The sequence below is a fragment of the Candoia aspera genome, chromosome 5, assembly GCF_035149785.1.
Source record: "Candoia aspera isolate rCanAsp1 chromosome 5, rCanAsp1.hap2, whole genome shotgun sequence".
Taxonomy (NCBI): Eukaryota; Metazoa; Chordata; class Lepidosauria; order Squamata; family Boidae; genus Candoia; species Candoia aspera.
The window spans coordinates 74,544,300-74,564,373 of record NC_086157.1 but is presented as its reverse complement, the minus strand read 5'-3'; the positions used below and the strand labels follow the sequence as shown (position 1 = coordinate 74,564,373).

The window sequence follows — 20,074 nt, the reverse complement described above, 5'->3', positions numbered from 1 at the left end:
ACCTAATGAATGAACCAAAATAACTCTAATATTTGGACTATTTTAAAAATATGCCATAAGATAGCATTTATTAATATTTAGGATTGCTTCATTTTGTTAGACACAGATTTCATTATTTTCTTCACTATAAGCAAACAGTACATTTTGTAAACATCTGTGAACTTTCATAAAATACTCACCAGATGAATTCCATAAGCATTTCCTTTATTTACATGTGGCTCACATGTTTGTGACCTCCATGGTAACTATGGACCTGTCCCCAGTCATTGACAGCCCAACATATACTGGAGGCTGCACATTAGATCTGTTTTTCATCTTGGGGTAGTTGAGGTGTAATCTGGCAGTGGAGGATATTAACATTAGTCAGTTGTCATGAACGGAGCACTCCCTGGTTGTATTTCAACTCACTGATATGATCCCTCCCTGCAGAGACGGGCCATTTGATTGGCCTGCCTCGGCAATTGATGGACCCAATGGGGTTCCAGAGAGAGTTTGGCATTTTCTCTGAGGATCTAGTGGGCGTTTTGCCTCAGGCCATACTCACTGCCTGCAATGGGAAGGTAGCTAGGGCCTTGGATTGTATTGCTCCTATGCAGCCTTTCCTTGTATGCCAATCCCGGGGTGCACCTTGGTTTACCGAGGGCCTTTGGGAGATGAAGCACCAGAAGAGATGCCTGGAGCACCATTGGAGGAACACTCAAAGTGAGTCTGACCAGATATGGGTGAGAGCCCATATTAAGGATTACATCATGGCAATAAAGGTGGCAAAACAATATTTATCTGACCTTATTGTGTCCACTTATAGCCATCCAGTTGCTCTCTCTAGGGTAACCGGTCCCGATTGGGTAGGAAGTGCCCTCAGAATATTCATTGGGCAGCTATGAGGGTTATTTAGGATATCTGATGAATAAAGTCATTCAGATTCACTCAGATCTGGGCTCTGACTGGGCAGGGGAAGCTAAGGTACCTGGGGCACAGTCTGGGAGTGTGATATGGGATGGGTTTGAGCCAGTGGCTCCCAAGGAGATGGACAGGGTTCTCTGTGTTGTCAGCTCAGCCACCTTCTGAACAGCTCCATGAGTTGGGAATTGGGGGCACTGTTTTACAGTGGTTCTCTTCTTTTCTCCAGAGTCAGTTCCAGTCTGTGTTGGTTGGGACTAGATCCCTCCCTAGGCCTCTCCTTTGTGGGGCACCATGAGTTCTACTCTTTCTCACCTCCTTTTCAACATCTACATGAAATTGCTGGGTGAGGTCATCTGCCAGTTTGGAGTTCAGTATCATCAGAGTGCTGAAAATATCCAATTATATCTTTCAACCCTGGGTCAACCAAGTGAGATTATCAAGGTCCTGTCCCAGTGCCTGGAGGCTGTGTAAGTTTGGATGGGGAAGAACCATCTCTCACTCAATCCTACCAAGACTGAGGGACTGTGTGTTGGACCACCCAGATATGGGGATATTCCATTTTTGACCTTGGATGGGGTAGCACTTCCCCCTTCAAGGTTGGTACACAATCTGGATGTCTTCCTGGACTCATAGTTCCTGCTTGAAGAGCAGGTGTCAGCGGTGGCCAGGAAGGCCTTTGAACAACTCCATCTGGTGCACCAGGTGTGCCCTTTCCTAGATTGGGGGATCCTTCAGCAGTCATTCATGCCCTAATCAGCTTGTGGCTTAACTACTGCAACATGTTCTACATGGGGCTTCACTTGAAGATGACCCAAAAGCTTTGAATGGTTCAGAATGTGGTGGTGTGAGCAGTAATGGCCATGCCTCAGTATGCCCATGTAACACCTCTGCTTCATGAGCTGCACGGGTTGCCAGTCTGCTTCCAGGTGCAGTTCAAAGTGCTGGTTGTTATTTATAAAGACCTACATGGCCTGCTTACATAACATCTGCTCATGTTTGATCCTGCAGGCTTGATGTGCTCTGGGTTCCTTCAATTAAACAATGTCATCAATTGGGTCCCTGGAAGTGCACCTTCTCTGTAGTAGTGCCTGACCCTCTAGAATGAAGATTCCCCAAGATCTGAATGGACTGCAATCTGCTGTTATTTAGAAGAGCCATGAACCAGGCCTTTGGAGAAAGCTCTTGCCATCTTTTATCTTTTACATTTTATTGATTTTATTGTAATTTCTTTGATTATTACGAGCCACCCAGAGTCATTCAGAGTGGGCAACATACAAGCTTAATAAATTATTATTAAATTACTCTTATTATTTATTGAAATGGATTATGCCTATATATTATTCCCACTGAAAGCATTGAGAAGAACAGCACATAAATTTGATTCTTGTCCATAACCCTTATGCATTGCAGTCAATGAATCCTGGTGTATTATGCCCATGAATGGGCTTTCTTGTTAAGCAAAAAGTAAAACATCTTGTTAGAGAGTTTGGGGACTCAGGCCTCTAGTATCAGCTAAAGGCCAAAAGAGCTTGTCTTGCATGTCTAGATGTAACCTCTGACTCCCTTTAGAAATCATTTGAGCAGAATTGGAGACTTCCTCTGAGTGCTTCTGTATCTTGTGACAGTGTGACCTTATGATAGCATGCAGATAAACAAAATAGGTCAGAGATCACTTCTCTTCCTATCTCCCTGGGCTGCTGTTGTTGCCATTCATTATACTGCTGCAGTAAAGATTGTGGAGATTGCACAAGCATGCCTTGATCTCCAAGATTGCAACAGAATTTGAATCAGTTTGGACTGATTCACTGTCTCCAAATTAAAATTCCACACAGCTCACATCACAGACTGCAGAACCTTTCCACTTGCAAAAGAAGAAGAAAGAGGGCTCGAATTCTACAAGCTTTAATTAGAAAAGGAATTTTTAAAATAAAAATTCATCTTAGGGATGCTTTCCCGTGTGACATTCCTAAGAGGTCTGCTAAGAAGATGAGCCTAATCTACTATACTATTTTAAAATATTTTTAAAATGTAAACCATGTTTCAAGGACAAATTCGACCCCCACCCCCTGGAAAAAGAAGGATTAGTTTTTATTGCACTGTTTATCATAAAGCTGACACTGGCAAAGCTTTTAAAAATTCTGTGAATGACTTGTGTAAACCTCTAAGAGGCTTAACAAAACTGAAGGAGGATGTTTTGACTATACCTGCTGCTTCTGAAACAGTATCAGGAGGTTTTCACCCAGAGGAGTCACAGAAGGTAGGTATAAGTACATCACTCTATTCCAAGCAGATAATTGATACAATCAGTTAATTGATACTATTCCCCCAGGACATTTCTATGAAAGGCCAATTGGAATGATTATTTCCTTTTGGGAAGACAATTACATTCTTAAGGCTTTCCTCTACAATAAAAAAGTTCACGGCTCTGAAAACAGAGAGAGAAATTACATCATAACATTGCTTGATATTAATATACAATACCTCCAGCATGGAAACACATAACATTTAGTTGTGAGCAAAATATTTTTAATTTGAAACAGTTTGAGACTGAAATGCTAGTTTCAAGGTTGAAACACACTGCTCCAAGGTTGAAACTTCTATTCTGAGCTCAAAATGCCCCCATTTTGTGTCCTAAATAACTGTTTTAATCTCAAAACGAAGTTGTTTCAAGCTTGAAATATTTCCAGAATGGTCAGAACTGTGTTGGAGCACTTCTAATAAGATTAGAAAATCTCTTTTGAATTTGAAACAATTGTTTTAGCTATGATCTCATATATAATTACAATCTTTGTATGTTTGAAATTAATTGAACAATACAGCTAGAAACAATCCTTGATCCCATGCCTCTATCACAGCATTGTCATTTGTTTTATTGCTCTGAGTTCATTTTAGATGAACCTTCAAAGGTTGGAGTCTTCTTATTTAAGTAAGCTTTTTACAAGGTTTATAATGCTAATCTTCCAAGACTCTGGGGACACTTTTGGAGTATAGTAGCACACACTGTCTCCACCAGACCTAAACAAGTGGGTAAAAATGTCAGCAACTGGGAGACTTGCAGTGGGGCAGGGCCAGAGAATATGCTACTACCAACATCTGTTAACGTTGGTACCAAATTCTGTTCCCCTATATTATGCTGCAGATTTCAGAGGACTCAAACTCTATGGAAGTCAAGGTGAAAAAAGCAACACTGCCAAAACAAAGAAAGATAAAGGTATTTATTACCAAGATTGGTTTTAGATTGAGAAAAAATACAAACAGGTGCAAGTAGCAGAGGAAAAAAAAAATCAGCATATCACAAGGCCAAAACTGTAACAAGTGGTTTTGAGTTACATCAGTATGGGTGCAATGTTAGGAGAAGATGGAACAACTTAATAAGGCCTCAGCCATGCTTCTATATTTACAAAAGATTCAAGATGGTGTCTGAAGAAAGGAAAACTTTAAAATGGATGCCATTTTCTTGTGTTGTTTCATAATATAAATAGTATAATTGTGAAGTGAAGTGGAGTCTCCTGGGGACTACATGGACATATCATGTAGTTACTTTGGCAATCACATGGAAGTGGCTTACCAGTACCATTTTCTGATTTTTTTAAAACTCCACAGTATAGTCTACAACTTTAATTTACTTGCTGGCCTCCCATCCAAGTACTTTCATCCAAGTACAGTCTGAATCTGCATAGCTTTTAAGCCCAGAAAAACTTGGCCAGGCACAACCACTTGCTGAGACAACTGCCTTTAAGTTTAACTAGTAAAACTACTTTAATTGCATTTAAAACAAATGCCATTGCAATAACAAATACATGACAATAACTGCCTAGTTAAAAAAATAGAGAAAAGAATAAATTAGTTGACCTAATACCTTGATTTTTACCATGAAAATGGTCTTATTATTTTATCTATTATTATGAGGTGATTAGGCCAGTAAAAATCTATAGGGGATACCAAAGTTATAAAGAAAAACACAGTGATTTATAGACAATATGATAAAACAAATAGCTATTCACTGTTTGGAAGCAACTAAAGTCCATAATTGTCAGCTTATAGCAGGCACTGATATTCATTCTCAGGGTCCTAATTTATGATGGAACAAAAAGCCTGAAGACTTGGCTCTTCCCTCCAGCTTTGGCCAGCATCTTGTGAGCCCTTAGTAAGTATTTAACATGGGTGAGATAAATTTTGACTTGTCTTATAGATGTATATAGGTGGGTCTTACGTTATTTGCTTTTCTTTGGGAGGATTTTTATTAATTGTATTTTTGGGGGGAATTTTGATTATTGTTAGCTACCAGAGTCACTTGATGAGTGAACATCCATATATATATAATAAATAAATAAATTCAGCCATGGTAATTATTAAGCATATATATTGTTAGTTTATTATTTACTTAAAACTTGTGTTAGGTGCCTTTCAAGACAAATTCTTCTAAAACAACATATAACAACATTTAAAGCCATAAAAAATTAACAAGCCTATTTGTATTTTAACAGGTATTTTGCTTGTTTTATCTATATACTACTAAAACTCTCATGTTTGTAACCTTTAACTGGGTGAAACGGTGTATTGTAGGGCAACAATTTTTGAATCAAGGTACCTCCAATAGGCTAACATACAGAATGCATCCAAAATCTGGGACCCATGACTCCTATGGAAGAGAAATTTGGCAAATGTTATAGAATATTTTATGATATAATACAAAATGTGATAAAACATTTCCTATGGTCAGTTCCTGATGTTTGACTGGGCTATGAAGTTCAACATTGGCTACTTTCAAGGCCGATACATCTCTCCTTGAATTTTTAAGAGCTTTTCCAGTACATTAGAAATTCTGCCACTGTTGAAGGCATTGAGGAATGTGGTAAGGAAATCTGTATGAAACAATGACCCAAAGGGTCACAGGTTGTCTTGTCTCCTTTAAATTTAACCAAGAGAAGTATCATGTATTTAAAAAATAATATTCAATTTCATTAAAATATTTTAAAATAATAATTATTGTGCATTTCCACTTTGCTCCCAATCTGTACTGATTTAGACATTAGTACAAAACTTTAACTATAACTGAGTTATATATATCTTTCTTTATAAATATTATAAAAAATAAACTTTTTTTTCTTATGTCAAAAGAAAATACAGATTTATGCTATTTGCCTTTCTACATATTCTTGGACCTGTTTTCATGTTACGAAACAATAAGAAATCTATTAAATAAATATTTTCTCCTTAGCTGTGAAAATTGGATAATTTTCACAGCAAAAAAAAAAAAAAAACTTGTCTGCTGACGAATAGATTGACAAAATCCACATCTTCTCTTTAAATGTGTTTGTCCTTTAGGAAGCTAATCAGAACTGATCTTGTCAAAACCCATCCAATGTTAGATGACTGGGCTTGAGAGGACGCTCTTGGTAACTTTGAAGTTATTTTAGGAAATATGAGTAGGGTTAAAGCCAATATAACACTATTTTTGTTTTCCCAGTAAACTGTAGATCAGTTCTGTATTTCAGGATAAAAAGCACAGTTAATAAAATGCCTTGGGTCTAGAGAGATTCAGAATTGGTGGAATATTTTTTTTTCTTTGCTTATTTTGGTGCCTTCAAGTCAGTTTTGACTCCTGACAACTACAAGGACAAGTCCATGCAGTTTTCTTAGCAATATTTTTGGAAGTGGGTTTCCGTTTCTTCCTAAGGCTGAGGCAGAATGACTGGCTCAAAGTCACTCATTTGGCTTTTGTACCTAGGGGTGGACTAGAACACACAATCTCCTAGTCTGATTTCTTTAACCACTGCACCAAACTAGCTCTCAGAGATTCAGTGTACGTCTGCATAAACACAATTGCTTCACAATTCTGCATTTGTAATTTCTTTTTGGCATGCTCATCCTTTTTACCAGCTGCCTTTTACACATTTTGCTGGTAAAGATCACAGCAAAGGTTCACATCCCATGGCTGAACTCTCATAGTTAGAGTATTGTATGTCCTTAAATGTTGCTTAAGAATTCTTTTCATATGACATTAACAAATTCAACAGGTCACAGTTTTGGATGATTTTTCCTTGTTAGTAAAGCTCATCAGATATTATTTCCAGCCATCTGAATCTAATTAAGATATCTATTGGCAAGTAGAACTCACTCTGTTTAGCACAGAGGAAGAAAGGTGCTGCAGATATTTTGTCCCAGACTGTAGTCGTCCATTGTTTCCAGATTGTTAGACTTCTGGAACAGCCTGGAATCTAGCTTCCCCCTATAGGCAGCATTCTGCAGCCAGAGACATTCAGCAACACAGACACAGACACAGACACAGACACACACACAGACACACTAATATGTTTAGTGTTTTGCAATCTTTGGGTTTACCCAAGGCTACTGGCACTTTACTTTTGCGAACAATACCTCAAAAAGTGCTGCAAAGATCAGCACTCACAACAGAACACGAAAAAATATTCTCTGTTACTTTTATTCCTCAGTGTTACTGAAAGAAAATATAACTATGTTTAATACAGATAGAGAAAGAAATCCTTATTAAACCAAGTTCTTGACCCTCCCACCAATATCATCCAGAAATATTACGATTGCAAATGTACTAATATATTAAATTAAGAGTTTTGTGAGGTCTCCCAAGTATTTGCAGTTTAAGGAAAATTGGATGTTCAAAATATACTAGCCTGGTGACATGCCACTGCACAAATAATTAATGCCTGCAGTGGGATTTGACCTATAATGAACCTCTTTTTCTTTGAAAACTTTTAAATGCCAACAGTAATCAGACACGATAGTGCCACTTTTGGCATATACTTACAGAATCTGATCAGTGTCACAAGTTTGTGACAGCAAAAGTTTCTTGAACAGCCTGAGTGCTGACACCTGGAGAGCAGGTGGGTTGCCTTGGCAACAAAGCCCTAGCAAAGAAAAACTAATTGCTGAATAGACCTCAGCATCAGAACCAACTGGAGCCTACTGTGGGTAGAAACAAACACACAATCAGAAGACTAATTACAGAAAGTCTGAGAAAAGCCACAGAGAACAAGAAGACCATTCTACAGATAAGGAGCAGACATGCCTCACTACCTTATGTGGTAGAGAAACTGGTATAGCTATAGTCTTTATTCTTTCTGCAGTCTAAAGTATGCTAATGACTAATGTACTGTACAAAATTAAACAGTCTGACATAACCTGGCAAAATGTTCATTGTTTCAACTAACATAACTCATAAAGATTCTCATGTCTACCACTTGAATGCACCAAATGTGGAAACTATTTATAGGTCAAAACCAGCCTGATCTGTGAATATCTTATTCTATTTATGAGAGTTTCTTTAGGAAATCTTTTTTGGAACTGTTATCTTACATTGGCTGTGCAAAAGTCTGAAGGGTTGATTCATGTGAAGTTGAACAATTTTAACTTTGGTAATTTGCATCCCAAAAGGGACGCGGTGGCGCTGCAGGTTAAACCACTGAGCTGTTGATCGGAAGGTCGGCGGTTCGAAACCGCGCGGCGGGGTGAGCTCCCGTTGCTCATCCCAGCTCCTGCACACCAAGCAGTTCGAAAACATGCAAATGTGAGTAGATTAATTGGTACCGCTTCGGCGGGAAGGTAACGGCGTTCCGTGAGTCATGCTGGCCACATGACCCGGAAGTGTCTATGACAACGCCGGCTCCAAGGCTTAGAAACAGAGATGAGCACCGCCCCCTAGAGTCGGACACGACTGGACTTTACGTCAAGGGAAACCTTTACCTTTACCTAATTTGCATCCCATTTACCTGACAAGTTATAGGAATATGGTAAAAATGGTGTTTTATTTCCAGAAGTGCATGCCATGAGAAATATTTGGCTGCGGTGGGGGGTAGGTTGGATTGTAATACTGAGATTCATGAGGATTTAAATCTTTGGAAGAATTGTTCTTTAAAAATAGGTGGTAAAATGTTTTATTGGAAAGTATGGGCAGAAGCCATTATAGTTATTTTAAATAAGTTAATAAGTAATGATTATTTCAGGCATTTTTTTCAGATTCAAATGGAATTTGGTCTTTCTAATTCACAACAGTGGCGATATATTCAACTCAAGCTTGCTTTGATGGCTCAATATGGGCCATCATATTGGTTTAGTTGCTTCAAAGATACCTGAGGTGTTTTATTTGATAGAATCCACAATTGAAATTAAGAATACAACATATCTTTACCAATAATTAAATAACATTTTTTAAAATGAATACCACTGGGATTTATTAACTATGGACCAAAGAATAGGAATATCCAATAATGTCACATCAATGGTTGCAAGTCCTTAAGAATATTAAAGTGGTATCAGTGGATTTGTGATTAAGATTGATTGACCAAAATTTTGTATTTTGAGTTTATTGGACTCCACAAAGGATGTATTTGAAAGGATGAACATCAATTTTACTTTGTTGAAGATGTAAAAAAAAAAAAAAAGGGTTTACTGGCCCATATGATTTGGTCTTGTGAATTACTTGCAAGTTTTTGAATAACATTTTAATCTACATAAATAAATTTATAGAAAATCACTCAATGCTCAAAATGTGAATGTTGTATTGAATTATATCCCAAAACTTTGGATTTTTTTTTTTTTGAGAAATTAGGAAAGTGATGTTATTCTTGATTGTACATATTTTCCACTAAATAGAAAATGAAGCAATATGTTTTTTTCTTTGGTACAGATTTCATGATATCTTACAATGATATAGTATTATGTTAGTTTTATTTCTCTATTTGATAATAATACAGTATTATAAGGCATTTTCTATAAACCAATGATTTTTATACAGCATCTAATATAGATGGATGGATGGATGGATGGATGGATGGATGGATGGATGGATGGATAGATAGATAGATAGATAGATAGATGTTTAAGGTTTTTTAATTTGTTTTTTCCCTATCCCTTCTTCTGTTTAGGGTTTGTTGTTATTGTTGCTTATTAATTTGTATGTGTGTTTGTGTGTGTCTATTTCATTGTTTATCTTTTGTATTTTTGTTTATATTTTGTAATTTTTTTAATAAAATGACCGAATGAAATGGGAAGAGGTAAATTATAGGAATGGGTCACAGGCATCCATTCCTCCTAATTTGTCTCCTGCACCCATGAAATTGAGAAGATACATGCCACAAAAGACTGCTATAAGTGCACACAAAAGTTGAGAGTGCTATTAAGAAAAATATGATGATTAACTAGAATGTAATTCTTTTCTTAAAACAATACCTCTAGTATGTTAAAATGTACTTGTGGATATTTTTTATTAATATATCAAATTATAGCATCCTCTGTTTAACTTGTTCAGATGTACAGGAACAAATTTTAGGGAAGTTCTTTCACAGCACATAACAAAACTGAAGTCTCCTGCAAGATCTGACTAGTCTTCACACTAAGCTAATGTGACATATTGCTAATTATTTTGACAGCAGTCCTAAGAGTGTTAGGGGATACATTCAGATGACCATCTCAGCAAGGCTGAACTTTGGGACAAAGCCAAGGCTATTCTAGCATCCATCCTAGGGCAAGGATATGCGTGGTTGTTACCAGAAACTATCTGGAAATCTTGGATGGTTTTTTGGCACACTGTTACAAATGCTTGAAAAACTATATACATAATTCTATGCAGAGCCTGTCTTGAATGAATTCTGTGTGATAATGATAGACATGACTGCCTTGCCATAGGCTAAAGCATCTGGAAGTTGGAATAGGCTTGCATTTTCCTAGCTTTCTTGTGTTGCATATCAGAAGAAAAGGGTTAACCATGAACCTGTTGTTTCAGTAGCAGGACAATTTTGGCTAAAGATTATAATGGAAAGTGTATTCAGAATGCCCCATTTCACATTTTAAAAAATCTATCCAAATAATGTAAAAGTGGATTAAAATGAGCCTGGATATCACTTTATAACAACACATTATTAAAAACAGCAAATATTAGTTATCCTTATTATTTGTTTGGTTGTTTTGGACTGCAAATCGCTTCACAAATGAAGGTTATAAAAGAACACTTACTGAAATCTTTTTTATCATTCCTGTACCATCCATTCATTCATTTATACACACGTACACACACACAAACACACACACACATGTTATTTTACTCTTTGGTGGAACCATTTGCTGTTTCTCAAAATACTATTGCAATAGGTAGTGCTGAATTAAAATATCTTATTTTTTCACTCCGTTGTTTTACTGCCTAGAACAATTTTTTTCCTCAACAGAGGAAAAACCTGGCATCTGAATTTTATGCTTACAGTAAGAATTATTAGATGAAATGGAAGTTTAAAAAAATGGTCCAAAGGACATTCAAACTGAAACTGCATATAAAGGAGGCATTTTATAGTATTGATCTGGCTCTTGTTCTTAAAGAAGGAATTTAGGCTAAATGCTTTTAATTCCCTTTTGCCACTTTCTTACTTCAAGTTATTATATTTCTAAGGACACTTTCACAATTGGCTTCACTTTCTGAACTCTCGACCTTTTCCCAAGGCCCCATCCGTGCCTTCACTGTACTCCCAATTCATCATGAACCAATCAGGTAAAAAACAGTATCCAGCAAAATTTCTACTCAATCTTTTTTAATGCTTCATGCATTTATTTTTACAGTGAGGGAATAAAAATAAAAGTATGGTACAATGATGGCAGGACACCATGGTGCTTTGCCTTCAAGAGGGGGAGGAAAAGAAACAAAGGTGGGTCAGAATGAAAATTTTCACCAATGGGAATTTGCCTGCCTCACAACTCTGACATTAACACCAAAAGACTCTTCTCATGGCATTTCCCCACATACCACAGCTGAACTGGAAGTTAAACTAGTTCATCTGCAGAATTGCTGCAGCAACCTGACCAGGTTGTGCAAATGCAGCAGCAAATGTGGCGGGGTTCTAAGAGCACTCCCATGCAGCTTTTGTCATTCCAGTAAGAATTATACCATTAAAGGGGTCAATGTATGAAACACAGTATGACATTTTGGAGGTTTTCTTAGATGAAATAGATCAGTTCAGCTCATTGTTGGATATACGGTGCTTGTATATAGTATGGATTTATTGATTCATATCATGTGGTCATGTGCTGTAATGATTCCTTTTTTGACTGAAGCTCTTTCTAATATTAATTTTGTTCTGGAAGACTCATGAAGTTTTGTAGATGCTCATGCTCTTCTGAATTAAACCACCATTTTGGAAACTAATAAGAGGAGAATGAAAATGGCAGTCTTGCACATTTATGATTGTAAAGAGACCTATTTCCAACAATAATACAATGGTCTGAAGAACTTTCCCTTCCCTTCCCTTCCCTTCCCTTCCCTTCCCTTCCCTTCCCTTCCCTTCCCTTCCCTTCCCTTCTTTCCATATATTGCAATTGGCAACCTCTTTACATTATGAAAATCCATTTATTGCATTTATATCCATTGTTTTCTTACTTTGGGTTGTAAGGTATCATACTTATGATTTCCAGAAAGTTTCTAACCCAGGCAATATCAGATACCAAATCAAAGTATTGCCTTGTACTGAATCCTGATGATGATGATGATGATGATGATGATGACGATTCTTTAAAAATTAATTTTTGTTCTGGTAATGGGTGTTTGTACCTAGCAGCAGTGAAGTAATAACATGGGAAAAGTTTGGAGGAACTGCCAAGATTGAATTAATGGGGAAAGAGAGACTGTTTGGAGTTTTATTGAACTAGTGGGAGTGAACAGAACCCAGGCAGACATCAAACTTCTTTTGTATGTTGTAAGAAATAGCCTAGTTTGTTTGTCTACCAAGCCTACTCATACCTGTGGGAGTCCTTCAGTCATAGTCTCCTACATAGTAGGAATAAAATGCAGATTGCACATCCCAAAAAAGGGTCTCTCTCTCTCTCTCTCTCTCTCTCTCTCTCTCTCTCTCTCTTTCTCTCTCTTGTTTTCTAATTTTGGTTTCTTGCTTAAGAAATAGACGATTGAGCTCTGAGGTAAATTAAAGACTCAGGAGAACAAAGCCTTTGGGACAGCATAACACACAGTGCAGTTGTACCATGAGAATTAGTGCTGTTCTGAATCTACATAGAACATTGACACACAATCTGGATACTTTTATGTTGGTACAGCAAACCTTATAACCATTCCTCTAGAATAAGATTTTTGAAGCATTAAATGTGATCCTGTTTTTTATAAAGCTAACTATGTGTTTTGTAAAATTTTAGATAACACCTTTTGGCAGAGGAATATTAAAATGTAGAGGTGTTGCATTTTAATTTTGCAGAGTTTCTGAAGCTAACTTATTCAATACAAATGTAAGCCTCTCAGTTAAGGTAATTTGTGAGAAATTACAGTCATAACCACAAGCTTGGCTAATGCATGGCTGCTATGAAATCCTAATAATACTTTTCCAGTAGACTGACACGTCCAAATACAAATAGAGGGCTGCAATTTGTATTATGGGAAAAAATACTCATGAAATATGTTTCTCCCAGAAAATTAACATCTGTGTTATTCTTTAAGACAAGGAACAATAATAATAACATTCCAAATCTGAAATGTGAAATAATACTTGAACAGCATATTCCATAAAATTATTTTACATCTAGTAAAATCTTACCTATATTTGCACTTTCCTTTTTCAGAATATGGCCATGTAAAAATATCCCTCATAGCTTCATATTTTTTTCAACATTAATTCTACAAGCAATGCCAAAATAATGTATATTCTGGATAAACTAGGGACTTATATCTCATTAATATGTTGCAGCAGCAGTATTATATGCCCAAAATATAACTAGATTTATGAACAAGCATTAAAATAAATGCTCCTTCTAGAATGCATCCATTTATATACTTACTTTGGATTAAATATCATTGGATGTAAGGCTTACTTCTGAAGGTTAGGATAGGATTCCTTTGTTAGCATAATTAAATCTGAGTATAAGGAATAGGATTCATTTTATTCTTAAAAGTTTAGGATGACTAGAATCAATTAGGAAACCACTTCAGGGCCATGGGAGATGGTGTGGGACTGAGCAGAAGGACCTAGAACCAGATTGATATTGAATAGTTGTGGAAAATGAAACTCAAGAGAGCCTTGATGTCCACAGCAAGTTATCACTGCAGCAGTTAAGAAGCTATTAAGAGAGTACCTGTGCTTATATCACAGGCTTTTGTCATTTTCATCATTTTCTTATTGTAATCCCTTAATGTTTCAAGGAAACATTCTGGTAAGCTTACAAGATCTAAACAGACCTGGCTGTTGTGATTCCTTTACCCTACCTTCAACCATCATAGCCACTACATGCTAATCACCATAAGAAATAGCCTGCCTGCCTGCCTGCCTGCCTGCCTGCCTTCTGATTTATATAGCCACTCATCTCCCATAAGTGACTCTGGGCAACTTACAATAAAATAGATAAAAACAATAAAATACATAATATAAAATAACATAGCAACTGAGTTTCAAAAATACATGTCAACAAGAGATGTGCTTTATCACACTCCCAGGCCCAGGCACAAAACCAAGTTTTTATGGTCTTGTGAAAGGCCAGCAGGGTCAGCCTAACCTAATCTCAGGTGGCATGATGTTCCACAGGGCAAGTGCCACAGCAGAAAAGGTCTTCCTTCTGGGCCACACCAGCTGACTCTCCTGAGCTGTTGGTACCCAAAGCATGCTTCTGTGGGTTTCAGCCTGTAATTTCCCACCCCTACTTTTAAATATTGGGCTAACATTAGGAGCAAGGAGATGCAATTCAACAGAAAATATACAATCAACTTTTACAATGATACATCTCTTCTGAGATTGGTTCTTATTGAAGTAACATATTAATCACACATTAAAAAGTGATGACCCTCATATAGTTTCACTGAAAGAAGCACATATTACTTCATTTTGGTACCTTTCTCAAACTGCTTTTGTAATTGCTACTAGAATATAAAGCATTAGGAACATTTAATCCAGACTGTATTACATACTGAATTAATAGGTGTGATGGTGCTGTCATTTCCAGATATTGGATGTATGCATAGAGGTTGCTCAGGAAACAGCTGTTGTGGATTTGCCTATCTTTAGCGTTTAAAAATATTTGGTATACAAGACATACCAAGAAAGGTGATATAAACATAGATATATAAAGCAGGTGTTTTGCAGGGAATTTTTTTTAATGAAGTTGCAAGCTAATCCAAATTAAGAAAAATAGCAATAGTGTCAAAAATGCCACTCAGTCCTGTAAGTCTCCTGATAAGCATGCTTTCTTTAAAAAAAGAGCTCTATAATACCTTGCTTTTGTTCATAAAAATATGTTTAGCATTTTAAGTGCATATCTTTATTTAACATTCTTATAAGAACATGAATAATACTCTACCCTGCAGAATTATTCCTAATGCATTCTTTAAAATAACTCTCTTTTGAGCTCTCAGATGGAAATTCTGGAGTGTTATAGGATTAAAAAAATATGAATAACACTGCCACACAAGTAGCTATATGGAAACTCCTTAAATTACCTGTGCATACCTACTGGGAATGGGTGATCAATCTCATCATGTGAAAGAACTGAGTATACATTTTTTCATGAAATGTTCCTCACAGAAATGTGCCCATGTACTGTATCACATTCAAATAATGAGATCCTTTTTGTGATCCAGTATTTGTCACAAATTGACAATGTTTAATTATTCATGTCTACAGCCATTAAGGAGGTATTGTTTTCTAAAGCCAGCAGTTCAAATGCCTTGACTGGAGACATCACCTACCAAAAGATGTAGGCTACATTGAAAATTAGTGCATGGGCAGGAAACACCAGCTAGCCAGCAATCAATTCAAATTTCCGTGTCCTAAGGCTGAAATGACAAGGCACAATATTTAATTTATTGACTTTTAAAATGCAGTATCCTACTATGTGCTTAAGCTAGCAATTTATTAATTGAATCTTATTACAGCTTATATTTATATAATCACAATTCAACCCTAATTCAGAAGCCTAACATTAAAACAATGTGTATTTTAGCCTTTACAAAAGCCTTATGATTAATAGAAAGTCTTATATACTATCTACTGTATCATGCTGTTTAGTTCCTTATTTGTACTGCTGCAGGGGTGCTGATGGATCTCAGTTACTTTCAGGAAGTACTCTTCACTTCACAGAATGATTCCCTGCATGAGCAACACTGCTTCCTATTCACATATTCCTATGCTGCTAATACAAAAGAACACACTGATCCATTAGCTATTATTGACAGAGTTCATTGTAGACATGAAAAAGAGAAACTGAAGCCTTCCAGCAGTTTTCATTTGAGTAGTGAAATAAAACCAGAGAGAGAACAGAAAGAAAGAGGCGTTAACCTCCCTTCTGCTAAATTTTTACCTTTTCAGGTGTCTTTTTATTCTTACAGACTATTTTTGAATACTCAGCGGCAAATCTCTATTGATCTTTTCATCTCAATGCTAGAATAGCATTGTAAAGAGTGCCTTGCTTTCAAATATTCTTTTTAAAATGTGACTTGCTGAGTATAACAACTCAGAAAAAAGCCCTACTTTTTATTCATTATTCATGTGCACTGCTTTATTAACTATTGTTAATTATTGTAATTGCTGGCATCTTTTTTCTACATCAAAATTCTTGTTGGATTGTGGTGACTCCTTTTTAATATCACCGCACTACTGATATTTTTCTTTCTGAGTTACAAGAAAAATAAAATGCTGGTATTTTCTTATTTAGCTTTTGCAGTCTGTTTTCCTTTTGGTGTACAGATTATTTCAGGAAAATGCATATTCCATTCCCATATGCTCCATCAATACCCCATTTGTGATCCTTCTTGGAAAAATCAGTGGGAAAACTTTTCCACTTCTGGATTAGATATACCAATATTATTTCACAACCAAGTACAGTATAATTTTTCATTTTTCTTCTCCTGGGGTTTTAGAAATTATCTCCCCCTTTCAGCAGAAGCCATCTCTCTTTATCTCAATGAACATATATAAAAAAGCACACCAGGATGCAAAGTGTCAGCACATTATTTCTTTCCCCTTCCTAACTAGCCTTCCAAACTTCATATATTACAAATGTATTTCAGTAGCAATTACTGTGTGACCGGTAGGATTAAGTTAAATCAAACTGTGGTCAATGGAAAGCAAGGTGTTATATTTTATTTTTTTACAGCATTTTAACAGTACTTTTCATTTAAACAAAAAATCAAAATTGTTCACTATAAGAATTAAAATAAGTGCTATAAAATATAGGGTTAAAAAACTATAGAAACAATAAAAACAGATAAAAATGAATTGTAAAGAATACATGTGTGGTAATTAGGTAGGGCCACCAGTAGATCCAAGAATGTCCTGGGCTGATCAATGTTTTCAGTGTCTAAGCAACAACATTCTACAGCATGGCCCATCTAGTCTCTACTGGGAGTTTATTCCACAAGGAATGATCACTAAAAAGAACACCCACCTCTGCACCACAGCTAAGTGAATATCAGCAAGCCATGGTCTGGTCAACAGAACATTATCACCAGGTATAAAATCTTTGTAGCCCTATATGGAAATCCATATTTCAATATATATTCTGGTCCTGAACTGTTTATAGGGCAATAAATGGTCTATTAATTATTTAATTAAAATGACTGTATAATTTAATGGGCCTGAGCCCAGTTTAGCATAGGCTAGAAACTAGTGAACTAGGAGAGCTGGGAGTTGCCCTGCCTCAGGCATCAAGCCAGCTGGGTGACTTTGGGACAGTTACTCACTGTCAGCCCTAGAAAGAAAGTAATGGCAAACCACTACTGCAAATGTTATCAAGAAAACTTCAGGGGCTTGTGCAGGCAATTCCAGGACTCAAGACTGTCCTGAAGGTGCGCACACACACACACACACACACACACACACAAAGTGGGGCGTGAGGCAGCCGGTGCAGAGCTCCCAATAGAAGCTATTTTTCATGATCAACAATGCCAGTTCTGACATGCATCCAGGCCCAAACCCAGAATGGTTTGTCTCTACATAATTAGAGAGGATCCAAGATATCTGCAGCTATGCCAACCCCAGCCTCCCCAGCCTCCCCAGCACTTTGCCTGTTCTAATCTATGTGCAAGATTCTGCTTCACAAACCAATTACCAGATAGACCTTTTTAGAAAAATGAATCAACACAAGGCAAGCAGACTGAAAAAAGACTTCTGCAATCTATAATAAAATGGGAGGGGAATTTTCCCTTTTGTAGTAATTCATAAAGTGAAATCAGGTATACTAGAGATTAAAAAAAACAGACCACCTCTCAATTTTCATCTGTGACAGGCAAGAAGCTAAGCTTTCAAATCACTTTCAAAATAAAATTGGCTTTATTTTGCTTTAACGTTAGGTTTCACTCTTCAATATGCTAGAAGAGGTACTCCTTTTTTAGAACTTCTGTTTTGTTTGTTCTTCAGTCTTTGATCAGTTTAATATAATGTCAACATTCTGAAAGTGTAAGCCAGTGCAAACATTTTGAATTGTAAGCACAGAAATGACAAGAAATAAATGTGCTTGCTCTCCTCTATCCATCCTAACTGTCCCATGTTGACCAGGAAGAAATTGTGTAACTGTTCTGCTTTACAAGAAATACTGTAACTACTGGTAGTAAAACATGGATGAAGTATCTTTTCAGACTCTCCTGGATAATGTAAGATTATTGGGTAGATGTGTCAGGGCTGAAATACACACCTGCATATATACCCTTCATCGTTACAGTTTCATATCTACATAAGACTTGTGAAAACAATGGACTATTGCCCTTGGGTTTTAACACAAGCTTTACTTGATTGTCTGTTTTACAGTTATTGTAAATCATCCAAATCATACCAACTCTGATCAGGGTAAAACAAAGCAAGAAAAATCAGCACTATGAAAAAAGCAGTGTTGTAAAATAATAGCTAATAATATCGAAGATTATCCATAATTGCCTAAGGTTAAAAGTATCTTTGAACAGTTTTGTCTTCAGGGCTTTGTGAAATGTAAGGTGGATTAGGGCCAAAGGGACACATGGGAAAATATATCTGAGACCCTTCATTCAGTGGGAAGCCCAAGGACTTTTCAGATATGATGCCAACATGAGATGATGCAATGATGCTTTTCCTTTTTCTAAAAATTGATCCTGGGCAACTGTGCTGAGGTTAACATGTGTTTAAAATTTCAATATCCCTGCAATATTATCATTAAGAGATGCAGTCAGCTCAGCATTATTGAGCATTGAGTTAATCACCATAAAACTACATTAGGACTCTCTATACCAAAGTATTGTGTCTGTAACTCAGACTAAGTTTTCATAAATTAACTATACAAACAAGGTCCAGGTGGTGGGAGAAAATGGTACATACATTGGCAAGAATATTTCTCCATTTCAGTAGATGTTGTCTACACCAATTCCTGATATTGTATATAAGGGGATGAAATAAAAGATATATTGAAACAGCTTTGCAAAATCATCCCTGACATATTAGCATATAGAAATCGTGAACATAATTTTATTTGGATTGATTTCATTTTTTTTAATAAAGCAAGATAATAAAGCTATTTCACCTTCTATTGCTGTGGTAACAGTGCAAAACCCAAGAATCTGATCATTCCAATTCTTTTTATATTCTGTACTTATTTGAAGCTAAATACTCTGTAGAATTAGTTTTGGTTCAGAAATCAAAGCAATCCTATTGTACCCTAGTAAATGTGACATGAATTGCTCTATTGCAACAATCCCTCTGTATCCCATTCTAAGTGCTTTCAAATAAATAAATAAAAAAAAGGGTTAGCTTTGTGAGAATGTTTCTGATTCCTGATGCTAATGATGATTCTGCATGTTCTCTCTCTCTCTCTCTCTCTCTCTCTCTCTCTTAGTTTAATAAGAAAAATGTCAGCTAAACAACTGAACCAATCACTTCATGAGTTATCTGTAAATTCTTAAGCATTTATAATTACTCAGTGTTCATGCAACATATTTCTTCCCCCTTTCAGTTCTTGGACAGCAATTCTTTTGTCTTATTTTGCTCCTGAAATTGATAAATCTGGAGCCTTACAGAGTGTAAATCCTGCATTTTCTCGCCTTTAGTGCTTGCAGACATAAGCAACATGTCTACATGCTGACTTCAAGGTTCCCTGGAAACTGAACATACCATTGTTGTGGAAAGCACTTGCTTGTGTTTGTGTGGCATAAGAGTAACCTTTCAAAAAAGCCTAAGGGTTCTTTATTCTCTGTAGAAAC

At 36.4% G+C, this 20,074-nt stretch overlaps 1 long non-coding RNA gene across 2 annotated transcripts; it reads left to right on the top strand.

The window, feature by feature from the left end:
• Positions 1-4,082: 4,082 nt before the first annotated feature.
• On the top strand, positions 4,083-19,804 carry LOC134498344 (uncharacterized). 2 transcript variants are annotated; one of them, XR_010068026.1, is made up of 4 exons: positions 4,083-4,114; positions 11,488-11,573; positions 13,069-13,158; positions 19,711-19,804. It is a non-coding gene; the product is annotated as an uncharacterized LOC134498344 (long non-coding RNA). The 2 variants fall into 2 exon arrangements; XR_010068025.1 differs by lacking the exon at positions 19,711-19,804 and adding an exon at positions 15,943-16,388.
• Positions 19,805-20,074: the final 270 nt, after the last annotated feature.